The 27500-nt window shown below is 42.1% G+C and overlaps 1 pseudogene; it reads right to left on the bottom strand.

The window, feature by feature from the left end:
• Window positions 1–26010, bottom strand: part of LOC127926782 (protein kinase C-binding protein NELL2-like) — a 72118-nt pseudogene extending 46108 nt beyond the window's left edge.
• Between the last annotated feature and the right edge of the window lie 1490 nt (window positions 26011–27500).

Here is a 27500-nt window from a genome sequence, read left to right as displayed (position 1 = left end):
AACAGCAAGGACAACAGACATCCTAACAGCAAGGACAACAGACATCCTAACAGCAAGGACAACAGACATCCTAACAGCAAGGACAACAGACATCCTAACAGCAAGGACAACAGACATCCTAACAGCAAGGACAACAGACATCCTAACAGCAAGGACAACAGACATCCTAACAGCAAGGACAACAGACATCCTAACAGCACAGGACAACAGACATCCTAACAGCAAGGACAACAGACATCCTAACAGCAAGGACAACAGACATCCTAACAGCAAGGACAACAGACAGCACACATCCTAACAGCAAGGACAACAGACATCCTAACAGCAAGGACAACAGACATCCTAACAGCAAGGACAACAGACATCCTAACAGCATGGACAACAGACATCCTAACAGCAAGGACAACAGACATCCTAACAGCAAGGACAACAGACATCCTAACAGCAAGGACAACAGACATCCTAACAGCAAGGACAACAGACATCCTAACAGCAAGGACAACAGACATCCTAACAGCAAGGACAACAGACATCCTAACAGCAAGGACAACAGACATCCTAACAGCAAGGACAACAGACATCCTAACAGCAAGGACAACAGACATCCTAACAGCAAGGACAACAGACATCCTAACATCAAACAACAGGATCCTAACAGCAAGGACAACAGACATCCTAACAGCAAGGACAACAGACATCCTAACAGCAAGGACAACAGACATCCTAACAGCAAGGACAACAGACATCCTAACAGCAAGGACAACAGACATCCTAACAGCAAGGCAAGGACAACAGACATCCTAACAGCAAGGACAACAGACATCCTAACAGCAAGGACAACAGACATCCTAACAGCAAGGACAACAGACATCCTAACAGCAAGGACAACAGACATCCTAACAGCAAGGACAACAGACATCCTAACAGCAAGGACAACAGACATCCTAACAGCAAGGACAACAGACATCCTAACAGCAACAGCAAGGACAACAGACATCCTAACAGCAAGGACAACAGACATCCTAACAGCAAGGACAACAGACATCCTAACAGCAAGGACAACAGACATCCTAACAGCAAGGACAACAGACATCCTAACAGCAAGGACAACAGACATCCTAACAGCAAGGACAACAGACATCCTAACAGCAAGGACAACAGACATCCTAACAGCAAGGACAACAGACATCCTAACAGCAAGGACAACAGACATCCAGCAAGGACAACAGACATCCTAACAGCAAGGACAACAGACATCCTAACAGCAAGGACAACAGACATCCTAACAGCAAGGACAACAGACATCCTAACAGCAAGGACAACAGACATCCTAACAGCAAGGACAACAGACATCCTAACAGCAAGGACAACAGACATCCTAACAGCAAGGACAACAGACATCCTAACAGCAAGGACAACAGACATCCTAACAGCAAGGACAACAGACATCCTAACAGCAAGGACAACAGACATCCTAACAGCAAGGACAACAGACATCCTAACAGCAAGGACAACAGACATCCTAACAGCAAGGACAACAGACATCCTAACAGCAAGGACAACAGACATCCTAACAGCAAGGACAACAGACATCCTAACAGCAAGGACAACAGACATCCTAACAGCAAGGACAACAGACATCCTAACAGCAAGGACAACAGACATCCTAACAGCAAGGACAACAGACATCCTAACAGCAAGGACAACAGACATCCTAACAGCAAGGACAACAGACATCCTAACAGCAAGGACAACAGACATCCTAACAGCAAGGACAACAGACATCCTAACAGCAAGGACAACAGACATCCTAACAGCAAGGACAACAGACATCCTAACAGCAAGGACAACAGACATCCTAACAGCAAGGACAACAGACATCCTAACAGCAAGGACAACAGACATCCTAACAGCAAGGACAACAGACATCCTAACAGCAAGGACAACAGACATCCTAACAGCAAGGACAACAGACATCCTAACAGCAAGGACAACAGACATCCTAACAGCAAGGACAACAGACATCCTAACAGCAAGGACAACAGACATCCTAACAGCAAGGACAACAGACATCCTAACAGCAAGGACAACAGACATCCTAACAGCAAGGACAACAGACATCCTAACAGCAAGGACAACAGACATCCTAACAGCAAGGACAACAGACATCCTAACAGCAAGGACAACAGACATCCTAACAGCAAGGACAACAGACATCCTAACAGCAAGGACAACAGACATCCTAACAGCAAGGACAACAGACATCCTAACAGACAACAGACATCCTATCAACAGACATCCTAACAGCAAGGACAACAGACATCCTAACAGCAAGGACAAACAGCAAGGACAACAGACATCCTAACAGCAAGGACAACAGACATCCTAACAGCAAGGACAACAGACATCCTAACAGCAGGACAACAGACATCCTAACAGCAAGGACAACAGACATCCTAACAGCAAGGACAACAGACATCCTAACAGCAAGGACAACAGACATCCTAACAGCAAGGACAACAGACATCCTAACAGCAAGGACAACAGACATCCTAACAGCAAGGACAACAGACATCCTAACAGCAAGGACAACAGACATCCTAACAGCAAGGACAACAGACATCCTAACAGCAAGGACAACAGACATCCTAACAGCAAGGACAACAGACATCCTAACAGCAAGGACAACAGACATCCTAACAGCAAGGACAACAGACATCCTAACAGCAAGGACAACAGACATCCTAACAGCAAGGACAACAGACATCCTAACAGCAAGGACAACAGACATCCTAACAGCAAGGACAACAGACATCCTAACAGCAAGGACAACAGACATCCTAACAGCAAGGACAACAGACATCCTAACAGCAAGCATGGACAACAGACATCCTAACAGCAAGGACAACAGACATCCTAACAGCAAGGCAAGGACAACAGACATCCTAACAGCAAGGACAACAGACATCCTAACAGCAAGGACAACAGACATCCTAACAGCAAGGACAACAGACATCCTAACAGCAAGGACAACAGACATCCTAACAGCAAGGACAACAGACATCCTAACAGCAAGGACAACAGACATCCTAACAGCAAGGACAACAGACATCCTAACAGCAAGGACAACAGACATCCTAACAGCAAGGACAACAGACATCCCAACAGCAAGGACAACAGACATCCCAACAGCAAGGACAACAGACATCCTAACAGCAAGGACAACAGACATCCTAACAGCAAGGACAACAGACATCCTAACAGCAAGGACAACAGACATCCTAACAGCAAGGACAACAGACATCCTAACAGCAAGGACAACAGACATCCTAACAGCAAGGACAACAGACATCCTAACAGCAAGGACAACAGACATCCTAACAGCAAGGACAACAGACATCCTAACAGCAAGGACAACAGACATCCTAACAGCAAGGACAACAGACATCCTAACAGCAAGGACAACAGACATCCTAACAGCAAGGACAACAGACATCCTAACAGCAAGGACAACTGAACATGTTTGAGTGCATGTATGGCACTATTTACCTGTGTGTGTGTCCGTGTATGTGCACGTGTGTGCATTTGAATGAGAGTGTGTGAATATGCATGTGTACAAACAACTGCACGGCATCAGCCTCCGTCAAACCGGCGTTAAGCTGTAGAAACACTGGCCAGTAACGTGTTGTTAAGGCCTGGTGGAAACTGGAATAGAACAGTATGTGTTGCTGTCACAAAGATGCATGGCTGTGTGCTGACCACGTCTAGTGTGTATGTGGGTAATATCATGACCACGTCTAGTGTGTATGTGGGTAATATCATGACCACGTCTAGTGTGTATGTGGGTAATATCATGACCACGTCTAGTGTGTATGTGGGTAATATCATGACCACGTCTAGTGTGTATGTGGGTAATATCATGACCACGTCTAGTGTGTATGTGGGTAATATCATGACCACGTCTAGTGTGTATGTGGGTAATATCATGAGGGCGCTCCAAATCGCCTATTCTCTTTATAGCGCACTACTTTGGACCAGGGCACATACGGCTGAGGTCAAAAGTAGTGCACTAAAAGTAGTGCATTTGGGACACAACCCCAGGTTCCACCGTGAGAGAGAGGCCTCATTAACAGCCAAGCAGGAGACATACATCATCTTATAATATATAATATAATAATCATCTTAGGAGAAGGAGGGAGCGGACCGGCTTTTAATATCCATTCTCCCTTATCTATTACACAGAGCTTCAACACTATCTCACTAACACTCCAAGAATCTCTGTGTGTGTGTGTGTGTGTGTGTGTGTGTGTGTGTGTGTGTGTGTGTGTGTGTGTGTGTGTGTGTGTGTGTGTGTGTGTGTGTGTGTGTGTGTGTGTGTGTGTGTGTGTGTGTGTGTGTGTGTGTGTGTGTGTGTGTGTGTGTGTGTGTGTGTGTGTGTGTGTGTGTTCCAGACCTACCTCTGCAGACTTTGCAGCAGCGGTCTGTAAGGGTGATGTGTTCAGACTCGGGCAGGTCAGTTCAGGACAGGGAGCGTTTTCCACCCTCTGCATACTGTGCTCCTGTAAAAACCATGACACCACAGGTGCTTACAGTAACATCTCTGTCAAAATCCATCTTCTCTGCTTTAGACATGGACATCCCACTTCTAACAACAATAGATCATTATAATAGATGATAATATATCCAAATATATATTATATTTGTTTAATTTCTCTATTTGACAGCCATGAAAGCTTTAGTTTCATGAAATAAATACATCTCTGCTTTTCAACCTGTCTATAGTCAAGCTGTTCTGTGAGATGTGTCTATAGTCAAGCTGTTCTGTGAGACGTGTCTATAGTCAAGCTGTTCTGTGAGACGTGTCTATAGTCAAGCTGTTCAGTGAGACGTGTCTATATTCAAGCTGTTCTGTGAGACGTGTCTATATTCAAGCTGTTCTGTGAGACGTGTCTATAGTCAAGCTGTGCTGTGAGACGTGTCTATAGTCAAGCTGTTCTGTGAGACGTGTCTATATTCAAGCTGTTCTGTGAGACGTGTCTATATTCAAGCTGTTCTGTGAGACGTGTCTATATTCAAGCTGTTCTGTGAGACGTGTCTATAGTCAAGCTGTTCTGTGAGACGTGTCTATATTCAAGCTGTTCTGTGAGATGTGTCTATATTCAAGCTGTTCTGTGAGACGTGTCTATAGTCAAGCTGTTCTGTGAGATGTGTCTATATTCAAGCTGTTCTGTGAGATGTGTCTATAGTCAAGCTGTTCTGTGAGACGTGTCTATATTCAAGCTGTTCTGTGAGATGTGTCTATATTCAAGCTGTTCTGTGAGATGTGTCTATATTCAAGCTGTTCTGTGAGACGTGTCTATAGTCAAGCTGTTCTGTGAGATGTGTCTATATTCAAGCTGTTCTGTGAGATGTGTCTATAGCCAAGCTGTTCTGTGAGACGTGTCTATAGCCAAGCTGTTCTGTGAGATGTGTCTATAGTCAAGCTGTTCTGTGAGACGTGTCTATAGTCAAGCTGTTCTGTGAGACGTGTCTATATTCAAGCTGTTCTGTGAGACGTGTCTATATTCAAGCTGTTCTGTGAGACGTGTCTATATTCAAGCTGTTCTGTGAGACGTGTCTATATTCAAGCTGTTCTGTGAGACGTGTCTATAGCCAAGCTGTTCTGTGAGATGTGTCTATAGTCAAGCTGTTCTGTGAGACGTGTCTATAGTCAAGCTGTTCTGTGAGACGTGTCTATATTCAAGCTGTTCTGTGAGACGTGTCTATATTCAAGCTGTTCTGTGAGACGTGTCTATATTCAAGCTGTTCTGTGAGACGTGTCTATAGTCAAGCTGTTCTGTGAGATCGGTGTCTATATTCAAGCTGTTCGGTGAGACGTGTCTATATTATCATGCTGTTCTGTGAGACGGTCTATATTCAAGCTGTTCTGTGAGACGGTCTTATTCAAGCTGTTCTCTATAGGTGAGACGTGTCTATATTCAAGCTGTTCTGTGAGACGTGTCTATATTCAAGCTGTTCTGTGAGACGTGTCTATATTCAAGCTGTTCGGTGAGACGTGTCTATATTCAAGCTGTTCTGTGAGACGTGTCTATATTCAAGCTGTTCTGTGAGACGTGTCTATATTCAAGCTGTTCGGTGAGACGTGTCTATATTCAGGCTGTTCGGTGAGACGTGTCTATATTCAAGCTGTTCGGTGAGACGTGTCTATATTCAAGCTCTCTATCTGTTCTGTGAGACGTGTCTATAGTCAAGCTGTTCGGTGAGACGTGTCATGGTTCAAGCTCTCTATCTGTTCTGTGAGACGTGTCTCTATTCAATCTGTTCTGTGAGACGTGTCTATATTCAAGGGATTATCATCTGTTCTGTGAGACGTGTCTATAGTCAAGCTGTTCAGTGAGACGTCTCTATAGTCAAGTGTTCTGTGAGGGTTTATCATGGTGTGTTGTCTCTAGTTATCATGGTGTGTTGTTCTGGGTTTATCATGGGGTCTCTATAGGGTTTATCATGGTGTGTTGTCTCTATAGGGTTTATCATGGTGTGTTGTCTTTATAGGGTTTATCATGGTGTGTTGTCTCTATAGGGTTTATCATGGTGTGTTGTCTCTATAGGGATTATCATAGTGTGTTGTCTCTATGGGGATTATCATGGTGTGTTGACTCTATAGGGATTATCATGGTGTGTTGTCTCTATAGGGTTTATCATGGTGTGTTGTCTCTATAGGGATTATCATGGTGTGTTGTCTCTATAGGGTTTATCATGGTGTGTTGAGTGCAGGTGTGTTCTGTAGTCAATGCAAGCTAAGAGTATGTAGACATGTGGAGTGTATTGGAATTACCTGACACTCAAACAGTAAACAGTTTCCAGATGAATCCCTCACACTCTTCAAGTCCCCTTCCACGTACACCCTTCCTCTGAACAGACACACAGCTATGGACACACACAAATGCATACGTGCACACACACAGTTTTTAGTTATTCCTAGTCCCTTTTAACATTTTGAGCAAGGTACAGTAGCGTGTTATACACAGTTTAAGTCATTACTTAAATGGGTTTCATATGAACACTGGCTCCAGATAGCAGCAGGCTTTAAAGACTGGCCTTGAATTATTGATGTATATGTGAAGGCATTGAGTGCTGTGTACGTGGCGGGAGTATCCTAGCAACGCGGAGATGTGGTCAGTTATTAAGACAAGTCTTTATGATTGTGTGCTTCACACTGTGGGCTGAGGGATGGGGAGGAATGACAGAGAGAGAGATAGAGAAAGAGGGAACAGAATGGAGAGAGAGAAAGGGAGAGAGATAGAGAGAGGGCGAGAATGAGAGAGAGAGGGCGAGAGAGAGAGGGCGAGAGAGAGAGAGAGAGAGAGAGAGAGAGAGAGAGAGAGAGAGAGAGAGAGAGATACAAAGAGAGAGAGAGACAAAGCGAGAGAGAAACAAAGAGAGAGAGAGACACAAAGAGAGAGAGAAACAAAGAGACAGAGAAACAAAGAGAGAGAGACAAAGAGAGAGAGAGACAAAGAGAGAGAGAGAGACAGACAAGAGAGAGAGACAAAGAGAGAGAGAAACAAAGAGAGAGAGATACAAAGAGAGAGAGAAACAAAGAGAGAGAGATACAAAGAGAGAGAGAAACAAAGAGAGAGAGACAAAGAAGAGAGAGACAAAGAGAGAGAGACAAAGAGAGAGAGAAACAAAGAGAGAGAGAACAAAGAGAGAGAGAGACAAAGAGAGAGAGAGAGACAAAGAGAGAGAGAGAGACAAAGAGAGAGAGAGAGACAAAGAGAGAGAGAGAGAGACAAAGAGAGAGACAAAGAGAGAGAGAGAGAGACAAAGAGAGAGAGATTATTTTGTAACTTCTGTGAGTGGAATGTTTACTGTTAATTTTTATTGTTTCTTTCACTATTATATATTATCTACCTCACTTGCTTTGGCAATGTTAACATATGTTTCCCATGACAATAACGCCCCTTGAATTGAATTGAGAGAAATGAAGAAAAAAGCTAAGATTTCAGGGGGCAGCATGGTCCTGTGAGCTGTTCGTTATGAAGAGAGGATAAAGAGAGAGACAGAGAAGTGGGGAAGAGAGGAGACTGTCACGAGTCCGACCGAGGGTGGCTTCCCTTCCCGGTCGGGTGGCACTCGGCGGTCGTCGTCACCGGCCTATTAGCTGCCACTGATTGTCTTTCCTCCCCCTCCTTGTATGTTTATTGGTAGCACCTGTTTGTGATGATTAGTTGGGCTTCTTTAGACAGCCGGCCCGCCTGTTTGTTGTGCGGGATTATTCATTGTAACCTTCGGCTCTGTAGTAGAGGAACGTGTTAGTTCCTGGTCGTGCATTTTTCAGTTATACATTTTTCATTCCCTGTGTTTGGGGCCGTTATTATTGTGAGCACCCTGTGGTGCGTTGGTGCAATTAAAGAGCACAGCATTGCACTCTCTGTCTCCTGCGTTTGACTCCACACCCACGACACCCGGAGCATTACAGAGACAGAGAGACAGAGAGAAGTGGTGTACAGAGGAGAGAGAGACAGAGTAGTGGTGTAGAGAGGAGAGAGAGACAGAGAAGTGGTGTAGAGAGGAGAGAGAGACAGAGAAGTGGTGTAGAGAGGAGAGAGAGACAGAGAAGTGGTGTAGAGAGGAGAGAGAGACAGAGAAGTGGTGTAGAGAGGAGAGAGAGACAGAGAAGTGGTGTAGAGAGGAGAGAGAGACAGAGAATTGGTGTAGAGAGGAGAGAGAGACAGAGAAGTGGTGTAGAGAGGAGAGAGAGACAGAGAAGTGGTGTAGAGAGGAGAGAGACAGATAAGTGGTGTAGAGAGGAGAGAGAGACAGAGAATTGGTATACAGAGGAGAGAGAGACAGAGAAGTGGTGTACAGAGAAGAGAGAGACAGGGAAGTGGTGTAGAGAGACAGAGAAGTGGTGTAGAGAGGAGAGAGAAACAGAGAAGTGGTGTAGAGAGGAGAGAGACAGAGAAGTGGTGTAAGGAGGAGAGGGAGACAGAGAAGTGGTGTAGAGAGGAGAGAGAGACAGAGAAGTGGTGTAGAGAGGAGACAGAGAGACAGAGAAGTGGTGTACAGAGGAGAGAGAGACAGAGAAGTGGTGTAGAGAGGAGAGAGAGACAGAGAAGTGGTGTAGAGAGGAGAGAGAGACAGAGAAGTGGTGTAGAGAGGAGAGAGAGAGACGGAGAAGTGGTGTAGAGAGGAGAGATAGACAGAGAAGTGGTGTAGAGAGGAGAGAGAGACAGAGAAGTGGTGTAGAGAGGAGAGAGACAGAGAAGTGGTGTACAGAGGAGAGAGAGACAGAGAAGTGGTGTAGAGAGGAGAGAGAGACAGAGAAGTGGTGTAGAGAGGAGAGAGAGACAGAGAAGTGGTGTAGAGAGGAGAGAGAGACAGAGAAGTGGTGTAGAGAGGAGAGAGACAGAGAAGTGGTGTAGAGAGGAGAGAGAGAGACAGAGAAGTGGTGTAGAGAGGAGAGAGAGAGACAGAGAAGTGGTGTAGAGAGGAGAGAGAGAGACAGAGAAGTGGTGTCGAGAGGAGAGAGAGACAGAGAAGTGGTGTAGAGAGGAGAGAGAGACAGAGAAGTGGTGTAGAGAGGAGAGAGACAGAGAAGTGGTGTAGAGAGGTGAGAGAGACAGAGAAGTGGTGTGGAGAGGAGAGAGAGACAGAGAATTGGTGTAGAGAGGAGAGACAGAGAAGTGGTGTAGAGAGGAGAGAGAGACAGAGAAGTGGTGTAGAGAGGAGAGAGAGACAGAGAAGTGGTGTAGAGAGGAGAGAGAGATGGAGAAGTGGTGTAGAGAGGAGAGAGAGACAGAGAATTGGTATACAGAGGAGAGAGAGACAGAGAAGTGGTGTACAGAGGAGAGAGAGACAGAGAACTGGTGTAGAGAGACAGAGAAGTGGTGTAGAGAGGAGAGAGAAACAGAGAAGTGGTGTAGAGAGGAGAGAGACAGAGAAGTGGTGTAGAGAGGAGAGGGAGACAGAGAAGTGGTGTAGAGAGGAGAGAGAGACAGAGAAGTGGTGTAGAGAGGAGAGGGAGACAGAGAAGTGGTGTAGAGAGGAGAGAGAGACAGAGAAGTGGTGTAGAGAGGAGAGAGACAGAGAAGTGGTGTAGAGGAGAGAGAGAGACGGAGAAGTGGTGTACAGAGGAGAGAGAGACAGAGAAGTGGTGTAGAGAGGAGAGAGAGACAGAGAAGTGGTGTAGAGAGGAGAGAGAGACAGAGAAGTGGTGTAGAGAGGAGAGAGAGAGACAGAGAAGTGGTGTACAGAAGAGAGAGAGACGGAGAAGTGGTGTAGAGAGGAGAGAGAGAGACAGAGAAGTGGTGTAGAGAGGAGACAGAGAGACAGAGAAGTGTTGTACAGAGGAGAGAGAGACAGAGAAGTGGTGTAGAGAGGAGAGAGAGACAGAGAAGTGGTGTAGAGAGGAGAGAGACAGAGAAGTGGTGTAGAGAGGAGAGAGACAGAGAAGTGGTGTAGAGAGGAGAGAGAGAGACAGAGAAGTGGTGTAGAGAAGAGAGAGAGACAGAGAAGTGGTGTAGAGAGGAGAGAGAGACAGAGAAGTGGTGTAGAGAGGAGAGAGAGACAGAGAAGTGGTGTAGAGAGGAGAGAGACAGAGAAGTGGTGTACAGAGGAGAGAGAGACAGAGAAGTGGTGTAGAGAGGAGAGAGAGAGAGACAGAGAAGTGGTGTCGAGAGGAGAGAGAGACAGAGAAGTGGTGTAGAGAGGAGAGAGAGACAGAGAAGTGGTGTAGAGAGGAGAGAGAGACGAGAAGTGGTGTAGAGAGGAGAGAGAGAGACAGAGAAGTGGTGTAGAGAGGAGAGAGAGACAGAGAAGTGGTGTAGAGAGGAGAGAGAGACGGAGAAGTGGTGTAGAGAGGAGAGAGAGACAGAGAAGTGGTGTAGAGAGGAGAGAGAGACAGAGAAGTGGTGTAGAGAGGAGAGAGAGACAGAGAAGTGGTGTAGAGAGGAGAGAGAGTCAGAGAAGTGGTGTAGAGAGGAGAGAGACAGAGAAGTGGTGTAGAGAGGAGAGAGAGACAGAGAAGTGGTGTAGAGAGGAGAGAGAGAGACAGAGAAGTGGTGTAGAGAGGAGAGAGAGACATAGAAGTGGTGTAGAGAGGAGAGAGAGACAGAGAAGTGGTGTAGAGAGGAGAGAGAGACAGAGAAGTGGTGTAGAGAGGAGAGAGAGACAGAGAAGTGGTGTAGAGAGGAGAGAGAGACATAGAAGTGGTGTAGAGAGGAGAGAGAGAGTCAGAGAAGTGGTGTAGAGAGGAGAGAGACAGAGAAGTGGTGTAGAGAGGAGAGAGAGAGACAGAGAAGTGGTGTAGAGAGGAGAGAGAGAGACAGAGAAGTGGTGTAGAGTGGAGAGAGAGAGACAGAGAAGTGGTGTAGAGAGGAGAGAGAGACATAGAAGTGGTGTAGAGAGAGAGAGAGAGTCAGAGAAGTGGTGTAGAGAGGAGAGAGACAGAGAAGTGGTGTAGAGAGGAGAGAGAGACAGAGAAGTGGTGTAGAGAGGAGAGAGAGAGACAGAGAAGTGGTGTAGAGTGGAGAGAGAGAGACAGAGAAGTGGTGTACAGAGGAGAGAGAGAGACAGAGAAGTGGTGTAGAGAGGAGAGAGAGACAAAGAAGTGGTGTAGAGAGGAGAGAGAGACATAGAAGTGGTGTAGAGAGAAAGTGTTAGAGAAAGAACAGGAGGGGACTGTGTTGTGCAGATGTGAGAAGAACATGGCATGAGAAGGGTAGGTGTTGTTACTCACGCTGACACTCTTTGCAGCACGTGCCTGGCACATAGGCAGGGGCGGAGTCAGGGGGACACTGGGGAGGGGGGCACGAGATGGTCTCACACTGGACTGTACCATTCTAAAGGAATGAGACAAAACAGATGTTATTAGTATGAAGATCTATGATCTCCAACCTGGACTGTACCATTCTAAAAGAATGAGACAAAACATATGTTAAGATTAGTATGATGATCTAAACTGAGACAAAACAAAATAAAAACTATCCCCTTTATCAGGCCCCTGTCTTTTAAGATAATTCATAAAAATCCAAATAACTTCAAAGTTCTTCATTGTAAAGGGGTTAAACACTGTTTCCCATGCTTGTTCAATGAACCATAAACAATTAATGAACATGTATCTGTGGAACGATCGTTAAGACACTAACAGTTTACAGACGGTAGGCAATTAAGGTCACAGTTATGAAAACTTAGGACGCTAAAGAGGCCTTTCTACTAATACTGAAAAACCCCAAAGGAAAGATGCCCAGGGTCCCTGCTCATCTGTGTGAACGTGCCTTAGGCATGCTGCAAGGAGACATGAGGACTGCAGATGTCACCAGGGCAATACATTGCAATATCCACACTGTGAGACGCCAAAGACAGCTCTACAGGGAAACAGGACAGACAGCTGATCGTCCTCGCAGTGGCAGACCACATGTGACAACACCTACACAGGATCGGTACATCCGAACATCACACCTGTGGGACAGGTACAGGATGGCAACAACAACTGCCCGAGTTACACCAGGAACGCACAATCCCTCCATCAGTGCTCAAACTGTCCGCAATAGGCTCCTCCCTCATCCTCATACTCCTCCCTCATGTGGTACACTTCCTGCAGGCTCATCCTGACATGACCATCCAGCATGACAATGCCACCAGCCATACTGCTTGTTCTGTGCATGATTTCCTGCAAGACAGGAATGTCAGTGTTCTGCCAAGGCCAGGAAGGAGCCCGGATCTCAATCCCATTGAGCACGTCTGGGACCTGTTGGATCAGAGGGTGAGGGCCAGGGCCATTCCCCCCAGAAATGTCTGGGAACTTGCAGGTGCCTCGGTGGAAGAGTGGGGTAACATCTCACAGCAAGAACTGGCAAATCTGGTGCAGTCCATGAGGAGGAGATGCACTGCAGTACTTAATGCAGCCGGTGGCCACACCAGATACTGACTTACTTTTGATTTTGACAACCCTCCCCTTTGTTCAGGGACAAATTATTCCATTTCTGTTAGTCACATGTCTGTGAAACTTGTTAAGTTTATGAATCTTGTTATGTTCATACAAATATTGGCGCGTTAGGTTTTCTGAAAATAAACTCAGTTGACAGTGAGAGGACGATTATTTTTTTGCTGAGTTTATGTATTAGAATGAACTGAATTCAGGAACAGACTCTGTCTTGATCTCTGGGATCAGGAGAATCACATAGAGTTGATGCACTATAGATTTTTCAGACACAGGTTATGGTTTTCCATTCAGTGCCGTCCCTTTAAGTCCCGGATAACTGTGATCATGAAGTGAACTATCCCTTTAAGTCCCGGACAACTGTGATCATGAAGTGAACTATCCCTTTAAGTCCCGGACAACTGTGATCATGAAGTGAACTATCCCTTTAAGTCCCGGATAACTGTGATCATGAAGTGAACTATCCCTTTAAGTCCCGGACAACTGTGATCATGAAGTGAACTATCCCTTTAAGTCCCGGATAACTGTGATCATGAAGTGAACTATCCCTTTAAGTCCCGGACAACTGTGATCATGAAGTGAACTATCCCTTTAAGTCCCGGATAACTGTGATCATGAAGTGAACTATCCCTTTAAGTCCCGGATAACTGTGATCATGAAGTGAACTATCCCTTTAAGTCCCGGATAACTGTGATCATGAAGTGAACTATCCCTTTAAGTCCCGGATAACTGTGATCATGAAGTGAACTATCCCTTTAAGTCCCGGATAACTGTGATCATGAAGTGAACTATCCCTTTAAGTCCCGGACAACTGTGATCATGAAGTGAACTATCCCTTTAAGTCCCGGATAACTGTGATCATGAAGTGAACTATCCCTTTAAGTCCCGGATAACTGTGATCATGAAGTGAACTATTCCTTTAAGTCCCGGACAACTGTGATCATGAAGTGAACTATTCCTTTAAGTCCCGGATAACTGTGATCATGAAGTGAACTATTCCTTTAAGTCCCGGATAACTGTGATCATGAAGTGAACTATCCCTTTAAGTCCCGGATAACTGTGATCATGAAGTGAACTATTCCTTTAAGTCCCGGATAACTGTGATCATGAAGTGAACTATCCCTTTAAGTCCCGGATAACTGTGATCATGAAGTGAACTATTCCTTTAAGTCCTGGATAACTGTGATCATAAAGTGAACTATCCCTTTAAGTCCCGGATAACTGTGATCATGAAGTGAACTATCCCTTTAAGTCCCGGATAACTGTGATCATGAAGTGAACTATTCCTTTAAGTCCCGGATAACTGTGATCATGAAGTGAACTATTCCTTTAAGTCCCGGATAACTGTGATCATGAAGTGAACTAACTATCCCTTTAAGTCCCGGATAACTGTGATCATGAAGTGAAATATCCCTTTAAGTCCCGGATAACTGTGATCATGAAGTGAACTATCCCTTTAAGTCCCGGATAACTGTGATCATGAAGTGAACTATCCCTTTAAGTCCTGAATAACTGTGATCATGAAGTGAACTATTCCTTTAAGTCACGGATAACTGTGATCATGAAGTGAACTATCCCTTTAAGTCCCGGATAACTGTGATCATGAAGTGAACTATCCCTTTAAGTCCTGGATAACTGTGATCATAAAGTGAACTATCCCTTTAAGTCCCGGATAACTGTGATCATGAAGTGAACTATCCCTTTAAGTCCTGGATAACTGTGATCATGAAGTGAACTATCCCTTTAAGTCCCGGATAACTGTGATCATGAAGTGAACTATCCCTTTAAGTCCCGGATAACTGTGATCATGAAGTGAACTATTCCTTTAAGTCCCGGATAACTGTGATCATGAAGTGAACTATCCCTTTAAGTCCCGGATAACTGTGATCATGAAGTGAACTATTCCTTTAAGTCCTGGATAACTGTGATCATAAAGTGAACTATCCCTTTAAGTCCCGGATAACTGTGATCATGAAGTGAACTATCCCTTTAAGTCCCGGATAACTGTGATCATGAAGTGAACTATTCCTTTAAGTCCCGGATAACTGTGATCATGAAGTGAACTATTCCTTTAAGTCCCGGATAACTGTGATCATGAAGTGAACTATTCCTTTAAGTCCCGGATAACTGTGATCATGAAGTGAACTAACTATCCCTTTAAGTCCCGGATAACTGTGATCATGAAGTGAAATATCCCTTTAAGTCCCGGATAACTGTGATCATGAAGTGAACTATCCCTTTAAGTCCCGGATAACTGTGATCATGAAGTGAACTATCATTTTAAGTCCTGGATAACTGTGATCATGAAGTGAACTATTCCTTTAAGTCACGGATAACTGTGATCATGAAGTGAACTATCCCTTTAAGTCCCGGATAACAGTGATCATGAAGTGAACTATCCCTTTAAGTCCCGGATAACTGTGATCATAAAGTGAACTATCCCTTTAAGTCCCGGATAACTGTGATCATGAAGTGAACTATCCCTTTAAGTCCTGGATAACTGTGATCATAAAGTGAACTATCCCTTTAAGTCCCGGATAACTGTGATCATGAAGTGAACTATCCCTTTAAGTCCCGGATAACTGTGATCATGAAGTGGACCATCCCTTTAAGTCCCGGATAACTGTGATCATGAAGTGAACTTTCCCTTTAAGTCCACAGTGATTATAGGTTGGACTGTCACCTTTTAACCCACAGTGATTATAGGTTGGACTGTCACCTTTAAACCCACAGTGATTATAGGTTGCACTGTCACCTTTTAACCCACAGTGATTATAGGTTGGACTGTCACCTTTAAACCCACAGTGATTATAGGTTGGACTGTCACCTTTAAACCCACAGTGATTATAGGTTGCACTGTCACCTTTTAACCCACAGTGATTATAGGTTGGACTGTCACCTTTAAACCCACAGTGATTATAGATTGGACTGTCACCTTTAAACCCACAGTGATTATAGGTTGGACTGTCACCTTTAAACCCACAGTGATTATAGGTTGCACTGTCACCTTTAAACCCACAGTGATTATAGGTTGCACTGTCACCTTTTAACCCACAGTGATTATAGGTTGGACTGTCACCTTTAAACCCACAGTGATTATAGATTGGACTGTCACCTTTAAACCCACAGTGATTATAGGTTGGACTGTCACCTTTAAACCCACAGTGATTATAGGTTGCACTGTCACCTTTAAACCCACAGTGATTATAGATTGGACTGTCACCTTTAAACCCACAGTGATTATAGGTTGGACTGTCACCTTTAAACCCACAGTGATTATAGATTGCACTGTCACCTTTAAACCCACAGTGATTATAGATTGGACTGTCACCTTTAAACCCACAGTGATTATAGGTTGGACTGTCACCTTTAAGTCCACAGTGATTATAAAGTGAACTGTCCCTTTAAGCCCTATATAACAGGTAGTAGAGACTCCTAGCTTATAGCCTTATGTAGATGTGTTATAGTCTGATATAGCCTGTCGTAGTCTGTTATAGTCTATTATAGTCTGTCATAGTGTGTTATAACCTGGTATAAGCTGTTATAGTCTGTTATAACCTGTTATAGTGTGTTATTACCTGTTATAAGCTGTTACAGCCTGTTATAGTCTATTATAGTCTGTCATAGTGTATTATAACCTATTATAGTCTATTATTGTGTGTTATAACCTGTTATAAGCTGTTATAGTATGTTATAGTAGGTCGTCATTGTAAATAAGAATTTGTTCTTAACTGACTTGCCGAGTTAAATAAAGATTTTAAAAAATAATAATAATAATAATAAAACATTCTTACATAGCAGGAACAGTTCCTGCATCCGTCCGTCCATCCCTCGTCCTCCCTGTACAGCTCTCCATTCATACTGCAGCTCCTCTCACAGTAACAGCCATCCAAACCCTGCATCTTCTCCTCCGCACGCGACAGCTGCACACACACCAAGACACAGATACAGAGTTAGTGTGTGTGTGTGTGTGTGTGTGTGTGTGTGGGGGGGTCAATAGCCCGTTGTTACAGTCTGCTTTTTAACTAATTATTTATTCAACAACCCAGTGTTGCAGGACAAGGGAACCAGAGCCCAGTAAACCACATGGTGACAGAGATGTTCCATGTGCTGTAGTAAAGAACAGTAAATGGATGTTCCCTCACTTACCGTCTGTGTGAATAATTCATACACTTATGCCTTGAACACTGACAGAACATCAGGCGGTGGTGTACACGGCTGAGCAGCTGTCCACAGCTACACCATTACGCTACACTACTGTATATATATATATACACCATTACGCTACACTACTGTATATATATATATACACCATTACGCTACACTACTGTATATATATATATACACCATTACGCTACACTACTGTATGTATATATATACACCATTACGCTACACTACTGTACCGTACATTACACAAAGTAGGAGTTGTAAGAAAAGCTAGCATGTCGACCAGAGAGACACAACAGAGGGTGAATCTCAATCATCTACAAGAGGTCTCCTCTCCTCTCCTCTCCTCTCCTCTCCTCTCCTCTCCTCTCCTCTCCTCTCCTCTCCTCTCCTCTCCCTTCAAATCAATGCAGATTGAAAGAAGACAAGGAGAGGAAACCACTGTAGACGATTGAGGCACCCATTGTCGTATGCCATAGTACCTTGCTGGAGGTCTTGGCTAAGACATCCTGCAGCTCCATGATCTTCTGCACCAGCCCATGGAAGTCATTGCAGGTGGGGCAAGCTGAAACACAGGTAAGTCATGGTAATGTAATGTTGGCATGATAGTTCCATTGTCAATGTCCATGTAACTGTACTGGCAAGCATATTAGAGCTATACCATAAATGCATGTGTAGCCTTTTGTGGGCATCTCATTTTAGATGCAGAGTTTCCAGACTTTTATAGTGGCTGTACAATAATGTACATGTCAGCATGGTAACTCATCATGTTAACTTCAGAGTTTCCAGACTTTTATAGAGGCTGTACAATAATGTACATGTCATCATGTTAACTCATCATGTTAACTTCAGAGTTCCCAGACTTTTATAGAGGCTATACAATAATGTACATGTCAGCATGGTAACTCATCATGTTAACTTCAGAGTTTCCAGACTTTTATAGTGGCTGTACAATAATGTACATGTCAGCATGTTAACTCATCATGTTAACTTCAGAGTTTCCAGACTTTTATAGTGGCTGTACAATAATGTACATGTCAGCATGTTAACTCATCATGTTAACTTCAGAGTTTCCAGACTTTTATAGTGGCTGTACAATAATGTACATGTCAGCATGTTAACTCATCATGTTAACTTCAGAGTTTCCAGACTTTTATAGTGGCTGTACAATAATGTACATGTCATCATGTTAACTCATCATGTTAACTTCAGAGTTTCCAGACTTTTATAGAGGCTGTACAATAATGTACATGTCATCATGTTAACTCATCATGTTAACTTCAGAGTTTCCAGACTTTTATAGAGGCTGTACAATAATGTACATGTCAGCATGTTAACTCATCATGTTAACTTCAGAGTTTCCAGACTTTTATAGTGGCTGTACAATAATGTACATGTCAGCATGTTAACTCATCATGTTAACTTCAGAGTTTCCAGACTTTTATAGAGGCTGTACAATAATGTACATGTCAGCATGTTAACTCATCATGTTAACTTCAGAGTTTCCAGACTTTTATAGTGGCTGTACAATAATGTACATGTCAGCATGTTAACTCATCATGTTAACTTCAGAGTTTCCAGACTTTTATAGAGGCTGTACAATAATGTACATGTCATCATGTTAACTTCAGAGTTTCCAGACTTTTATAGAGGCTGTACAATAATGTACATGTCAGCATGGTAACTCATCATGTTAACTTCAGAGTTTCCAGACTTTTATAGAGGCTGTACAATAATGTACATGTCAGCATGTTAACTCATCATGTTAACTTCAGAGTTTCCAGACTTTTATAGTGGCTGTACAATAATGTACATGTCAGCATGTTAACTCATCATGTTAACTTCAGAGTTTCCAGACTTTTATAGAGGCTGTACAATAATGTACATGTCAGCATGTTAACTCATCATGTTAACTTCAGAGTTTCCAGACTTTTATAGTGGCTGTACAATAATGTACATGTCAGCATGTTAACTCATCATGTTAACTTCAGAGTTTCCAGACTTTTATAGTGGCTGTACAATAATGTACATGTCAGCATGTTAACTCATCATGTTAACTTCAGAGTTTCCAGACTTTTATAGAGGCTGTACAATAATGTACATGTCATCATGTTAACTTCAGAGTTTCCAGACTTTTATAGAGGCTGTACAATAATGTACATGTCAGCATGTTAACTCATCATGTTAACTTCAGAGTTTCCAGACTTTTATAGTGGCTGTACAATAATGTACATGTCATCATGTTAACTCATCATGTTAACTTCAGAGTTTCCAGACTTTTATAGTGGCTGTACAATAATGTACATGTCATCATGTTAACTCATCATGTTAACTTCAGAGTTTCCAGACTTTTATAGTGGCTGTACAATAATGTACATGTCAGCATGGTAACTCATCATGTTAACTTCAGAGTTTCCAGACTTTTATAGTGGCTGTACAATAATGTACATGTCAGCATGTTAACTCATCATGTTAACTTCAGAGTTTCCAGACTTTTATAGAGGCTGTACAATAATGTACATGTCATCATGTTAACTCATCATGTTAACTTCAGAGTTTCCAGACTTTTATAGTGGCTGTACAATAATGTACATGTCAGCATGTTAACTCATCATGTTAACTTCAGAGTTCCCAGACTTTTATAGTGGCTGTACAATAATGTACATGTCAGCATGTTAACTCATCATGTTAACTTCAGAGTTTCCAGACTTTTATAGTGGCTGTACAATAATGTACATGTCAGCATGTTAACTCATCATGTTAACTTCAGAGTTTCCAGACTTTTATAGTGGCTGTACAATAATGTACATGTCAGCATGTTAACTCATCATGTTAACTTCAGAGTTTCCAGACTTTTATAGTGGCTGTACAATAATGTACATGTCAGCATGTTAACTCATCATGTTAACTTCAGAGTTTCCAGACTTTTATAGTGGCTGTACAATAATGTACATGTCAGCATGTTAACTCATCATGTTAACTTCAGAGTTTCCAGACTTTTATAGTGGCTGTACAATAATGTACATGTCAGCATGTTAACTCATCATGTTAACTTCAGAGTTTCCAGACTTTTATAGTGGCTGTACAATAATGTACATGTCAGCATGTTAACTCATCATGTTAACTTCAGAGTTTCCAGACTTTTATAGTGGCTGTACAATAATGTACATGTCAGCATGGTAACTCATCATGTTAACTTCAGAGTTTCCAGACTTTTATAGTGGCTGTACAATAATGTACATGTCAGCATGTTAACTTCAGAGTTTCCAGACTTTTATAGAGGCTGTACAATAATGTACATGTCAGCATGTTAACTCATCATGTTAACTTCAGAGTTTCCAGACTTTTATAGTGGCTGTACAATAATGTACATGTCAGCATGTTAACTCATCATGTTAACTTCAGAGTTTCCAGACTTTTATAGTGGCTGTACAATAATGTACATGTCAGCATGTTAACTCATCATGTTAACTTCAGAGTTTCCAGACTTTTATAGTGGCTGTACAATAATGTACATGTCAGCATGTTAACTCATCATGTTAACTTCAGAGTTTCCAGACTTTTATAGAGGCTGTACAATAATGTACATGTCAGCATGTTAACTCATCATGTTAACTTCAGAGTTTCCAGACTTTTATAGTTAGGCTGTACAATAATGTACATGTCAGCATGTTAACTCATCATGTTAACTTCAGAGTTTCCAGACTTTTATAGAGGCTGTACAATAATGTACATGTCAGCATGTTAACTCATCATGTTAACTTCAGAGTTTCCAGACTTTTATAGAGGCTGTACAATAATGTACATGTCAGCATGTTAACTCATCATGTTAACTTCAGAGTTTCCAGACTTTTATAGAGGCTGTACAATAATGTACATGTCAGCATGTTAACTCATCATGTTAACTTCAGAGTTTCCAGACTTTTATAGAGGCTGTACAATAATGTACATGTCAGCATGTTAACTCATCATGTTAACTTCAGAGTTTCCAGACTTTTATAGTGGCTGTACAATAATGTACATGTCAGCATGTTAACTCATCATGTTAACTTCAGAGTTTCCAGACTTTTATAGAGGCTGTACAATAATGTACATGTCAGCATGTTAACTCATCATGTTAACTTCAGAGTTTCCAGACTTTTATAGAGGCTGTACAATAATGTACATGTCAGTTAACATCATGTTAACTTCAGAGTTTCCAGACTTTTATAGTTGTACAATAATGTACATGTCAGATGTTAACTCATCATGTTAACTTTTTCCAGACTTTTATAGTGGCTGTACAATAATGTACATGTCAGCATGTTAACTCATCATTTTATAGTTAGTTCAGTCAGTGTTAACTCCAGACTTTTATAGTGGCTGTACAATAATGTACATGTCAGCATGTTAACTCATCATGTTAACTTCAGAGTTTCAGACTTTTATAGTGGCTGTACAATAATGTACATGTCAGCATGTTAACTCATCATGTTAACTTCAGAGTTTCCAGACTTTTATAGTGGCTGTACAATAATGTACATGTCAGCATGTTAACTCATCATGTTAACTTCAGAGTTTCCAGACTTTTATAGTGGCTGTACAATAATGTACATGTCAGCATGTTAACTCATCATGTTAACTTCAGAGTTTCCAGACTTTTATAGTGGCTGTACAATAATGTACATGTCAGCATTTTATAGTTAAATAATGTACATGTCAGCATGTTAACTTCAGAGTTTCCAGACTTTTATAGTGGCTGTACAATAATGTACATGTCAGCATGTTAACTCATCATGTTAACTTCAGAGTTTCCAGACTTTTATAGTGGCTGTACAATAATGTACATGTCAGCATGTTAACTCATCATGTTAACTTCAGAGTTTCCAGACTTTTATAGTGGCTGTACAATAATGTACATGTCAGCATGTTAACTCATCATGTTAACTTCAGAGTTTCCAGACTTTTATAGTGGCTGTACAATAATGTACATGTCAGCATGTTAACTCATCATGTTAACTTCAGAGTTTCCAGACTTTTATAGTGGCTGTACAATAATGTACATGTCAGCATGTTAACTCATCATGTTAACAGAGTTCCCAGACTTTTATAGTGGCTGTACAATAATGTCACATGTCAGCATGTTAACTTCAGAGTTCCCAGACTTTTATAGTGGCTGTACAATAATGTACATGTCAGCATGTTAACTCATCATGTTAACTTCAGAGTTTCCAGACTTTTATAGTGGCTGTACAATAATGTACATGTCAGCATGTTAACTCATCATGTTAACTTCAGAGTTTCCAGACTTTTATAGTGGCTGTACAATAATGTACATGTCAGCATGTTAACTTCAGAGTTTCCAGACTTTTATAGAGGCTGTACAATAATGTACATGTCAGCATGTTAACTCATCATGTTAACTTCAGAGTTTCCAGACTTTTATAGTGGCTGTACAATAATGTACATGTCAGCATGTTAACTCATCATGTTAACTTCAGAGTTTCCAGACTTTTATAGTGGCTGTACAATAATGTACATGTCAGCATGTTAACTTCAGAGTTTCCAGACTTTTATAGAGGCTGTACAATAATGTACATGTCAGCATGTTAACTCATCATGTTAACTTCAGAGTTTCCAGACTTTTATAGAGGCTGTACAATAATGTACATGTCAGCATGTTAACATCATGTTAACTTCAGAGTTTCCAGACTTTTATAGAGGCTGTACAATAATGTACATGTCAGCATGTTAACTCATCATGTTAACTTCAGAGTTTCCAGACTTTTATAGTGGCTGTACAATAATGTACATGTCAGCATGTTAACATCATGTTAACTTCAGAGTTTCCAGACTTTTATAGAGGCTGTACAATAATGTACATGTCAGCATGTTAACTCATCATGTTAACTTCAGAGTTTCCAGACTTTTATAGAGGCTGTACAATAATGTACATGTCAGCATGTTAACTCATCATGTTAACTTCAGAGTTTCCAGACTTTTATAGAGGCTGTACAATAATGTACATGTCAGCATGTTAACTCATCATGTTAACTTCAGAGTTTCCAGACTTTTATAGAGGCTGTACAATAATGTACATGTCAGCATGTTAACTCATCATGTTAACTTCAGAGTTTCCAGACTTTTATAGAGGCTGTACAATAATGTACATGTCAGCATGTTAACTCATCATGTTAACTTCAGAGTTTCCAGACTTTTATAGTGGCTGTACAATAATGTACATGTCAGCATGTTAACTCATCATGTTAACTTCAGAGTTTCCAGACTTTTATAGAGGCTGTACAATAATGTACATGTCAGCATGTTAACTCATCATGTTAACTTCAGAGTTTCCAGACTTTTATAGAGGCTGTACAATAATGTACATGTCAGCATGTTAACTCATCATGTTAACTTCAGAGTTTCCAGACTTTTATAGTGGCTGTACAATAATGTACATGTCAGCATGTTAACTCATCATGTTAACTTCAGAGTTTCCAGACTTTTATAGTGGCTGTACAATAATGTACATGTCAGCATGTTAACTCATCATGTTAACTTCAGAGTTTCCAGACTTTTATAGTGGCTGTACAATAATGTACATGTCAGCATGTTAACTCATCATGTTAACTTCAGAGTTTCCAGACTTTTATAGAGGCTGTACAATAATGTACATGTCAGCATGTTAACTCATCATGTTAACTTCAGAGTTTCCAGACTTTTATAGTGGCTGTACAATAATGTACATGTCAGCATGTTAACTCATCATGTTAACTTCAGAGTTTCCAGACTTTTATAGTGGCTGTACAATAATGTACATGTCAGCATGTTAACTCATCATGTTAACTTCAGAGTTTCCAGACTTTTATAGTGGCTGTACAATAATGTACATGTCAGCATGTTAACTTCAGAGTTTCCAGACTTTTATAGAGGCTGTACAATAATGTACATGTCAGCATGTTAACTCATCATGTTAACTTCAGAGTTTCCCAGACTTTTATAGAGGCTGTACAATAATGTACATGTCAGCATGTTAACTCATCATGTTAACTTCAGAGTTTCCAGACTTTTATAGTGGCTGTACAATAATGTACATGTCAGTTAACTCATCATGTTAACTTCAGAGTTTCCAGACTTTTATAGAGGCTGTACAATAATGTACATGTCAGCATGTTAACTCATCATGTTAACAGAGTTTCCAGACTTTTATAGAGGCTGTACAATAATGTACATGTCAGCATGTTAACTCATCATGTTAACTTCAGAGTTTCCAGACTTTTATAGAGGCTGTACAATAATGTACATGTCAGCATGTTAACTCATCATGTTAACTTCAGAGTTTCCAGACTTTTATAGAGGCTGTACAATAATGTACATGTCAGCATGTTAACTCATCATGTTAACTTCAGAGTTTCCAGACTTTTATAGTGGCTGTACAATAATGTACATGTCAGCATGGTAACTTCAGAGTTTCCAGACTTTTATAGTGGCTGTACAATAATGTACATGTCAGCATGTTAACTTCAGAGTTCCCAGACTTGTATAGTGGCTGTACAATAATGTACATGTCAGCATGTTAACTCATCATGTTAACTTCAGAGTTCCCAGACTTTTATAGTGGCTGTACAATAATGTACATGTCAGCATGGTAACTCATCATGTTAACTTCAGAGTTTCCAGACTTTTATAGTGGCTGTACAATAATGTACATGTCAGCATGTTAACTCATCATGTTAACTTCAGAGTTTCCAGACTTTTATAGAGGCTGTACAATAATGTACATGTCATCATGTTAACTTCAGAGTTTCCAGACTTTTATAGAGGCTGTACAATAATGTACATGTCAGCATGTTAACTCATCATGTTAACTTCAGAGTTTCCAGACTTTTATAGAGGCTGTACAATAATGTACATGTCAGCATGTTAACTCATCATGTTAACTTCAGAGTTTCCAGACTTTTATAGTGGCTGTACAATAATGTACATGTCAGCATCATTAACTTCAGAGTTCCCAGACTTTTATAGTGGCTGTACAATAATGTACATGTCAGCATGTTAACTCATCATGTTAACTTCAGAGTTTCCAGACTTTTATAGTGGCTGTACAATAATGTACATGTCAGCATGTTAACTCATCATGTTAACTTCAGAGTTCCCAGACTTTTATAGTGGCTGTACAATAATGTACATGTCAGCATGTTAACTCATCATGTTAACTTCAGAGTTTCAGACTTTTATAGTTAAATAATGTACATGTCAGCATTAACTCATCATGTTAACTTCAGAGTTTCCAGACTTTTATAGTGGCTAATGTACATGTCAGCATGTTAACTCATCATGTTAACTGTTTCCAGACATGTGTACAATAATGTACATGTGTTAACTCATCATGTTAACTTCAGAGTTCCCAGACTTTTATAGTGGCTGTACAATAATGTACATGTCAGACTCATCATGTTAACTTCAGAGTTTCCAGACTTTTATAGTGGCTGTACAATAATGTACATGTCAGCATGTTAACTCATCATGTTAACTTCAGAGTTTCCAGACTTTTATAGTGGCTGTACAATAATGTACATGTCAGCATGTTAACTTCAGAGTTTCCAGACTTTTATAGTGGCTGTACAATAATGTACATGTCAGCATGTTAACTCATCATGTTAACTTCAGAGTTTCCAGACTTTTATAGTGGCTGTACAATAATGTACATGTCAGCATGGTAACTCATCATGTTAACTTCAGAGTTTCCAGACTTTTATAGTGGCTGTACAATAATGTACATGTCAGCATGTTAACTTCAGAGTTTCCAGACTTTTATAGGTACTAAATGACACTGTTCTCTTACTGCGGTTGAGGTCTGGACACTGGGAGATGTAGCCTTGAGGCATGACGACCAGCTGAACATCCTGCATTATACCCTGTAGAGACAGTGAGAGACGGGAGGAGGAAGAGAAAGGGAGAAGGGGAGAGAGGGAGAGAAAGGGAGAATGGGAGAGAGGGAGAGAAAGGGAGAAGGGAGAGAGGGAGAGAAAGGGAGAAGGGGAGAGAGGGAGAGAAAGGGAGAAGGGGAGAGGGGAGAGAAAGGGAGAAGGGGAGAGGGGGAGAGAAAGGGAGAAGGGGAGAGGGGGAGAGAAAGGGAGAAGGGGAGAGAGGGAGAGAAAGGGAGAAGGGGAGAGAGGGAGAGAAAGGGAGAAGGGGAGAGAGGGAGAGAAAGGGAGAAGGGGAGAGAGGGAGAGAAAGGGAGAAGGGGAGAGGGGAGAGAAAGGGAGAAGGGGAGAGGGGAGAGAAAGGGAGAAGGGGAGAGAGGGAGAGAAAGGGAGAAGGGGAGAGAGGGAGAGAAAGGGAGAAGGGGAGGGGGGAGAGAAAGCAAGAACGGGAGAGGGGAGAGAAAGGGAGAAGGGGAGAGGGGAGAGAAAGGGAGAAGGGGAGAGGGGAGAGAAAGGGAGAAGGGGAGAGGGGGAGAGAAAGGGAGAAGGGGGAGGGGGAGAGAAAGGGAGAAGGGAGAGGGGGCGAGAAAGGGAGAAGGGGAGAGGGGGAGAGAAAGGGAGAAGGGGAGAGAGGGAGAGAAAGGGAGAAGGGGAGAGAGGGAGAGAAAGGAGAAGGGGAGAGAGTTTGAGGCAGAATAACAGAGAGAGAAAGGGAGGAGAGAGAGAGAGAGGTTGAGACAGAATAACAGAGAGGAGGAGAGAGAGAGGTTTAGACAGAATAACAGAGAGAGAAAGGGAGGAGAGAGAGAGGTTTAGACAGAATAACAGAGAGAGAGGGAGGAGAGAGAGAGGTTTAGACAGAATAACACAGAGAGAGGGGGAGAGAGAGAGGTTTAGACAGAATAACAGAGAGAAAGGGGAGAAGAGAGAGAGAGAGAGAGTGGGAGAGGTTGACCTCAGATCATATCTATGCAGGATGAGTTAGCCTAGCTGAGCTCTATGAGTGTGACGTCAGAACCAGCTACCTGACAGTTGGAATCACTAGAAGCTGATGACACAGAGGTACAGAACCAGCTACCTGACAGTTGGAATCACTAGAAGCTGATGAGACAGAGGTACAGAACCAGCTACCTGACAGTTAGAATCACTAGAAGCTGATGAGACAGAGGTACAGAACCAGCTACCTGACAGTTAGAATCACTAGAAGCTGATGAGACAGATGTTTCAGAACCAGCTACCTGGCAGTTGGAATCACTAGAAGCTGATGAGACAGGGGTACAGAACCAGCTACCTGGCAGTTGGAATCACTAGAAGCTGATGAGACAGAGGTACAGCACCAGCTACCTGGCAGTTGGAATCACTAGAAGCTGATGAGACAGAGGTACAGAACCAGCTACCTGACAGTTAGAATCACTAGAAGCTGATGAGACAGAGGTACAGAACCAGCTACCTGACAGTTAGAATCACTAGAAGCTGATGAG

Source organism: Oncorhynchus keta, unplaced genomic scaffold (genome assembly GCF_023373465.1).
Source record: "Oncorhynchus keta strain PuntledgeMale-10-30-2019 unplaced genomic scaffold, Oket_V2 Un_contig_8275_pilon_pilon, whole genome shotgun sequence".
Taxonomy (NCBI): domain Eukaryota; kingdom Metazoa; phylum Chordata; class Actinopteri; order Salmoniformes; family Salmonidae; genus Oncorhynchus; species Oncorhynchus keta.
The sequence above is the reverse complement of the archived record's forward strand: the minus strand, read 5'-3'. Positions and strand labels throughout refer to the sequence as shown.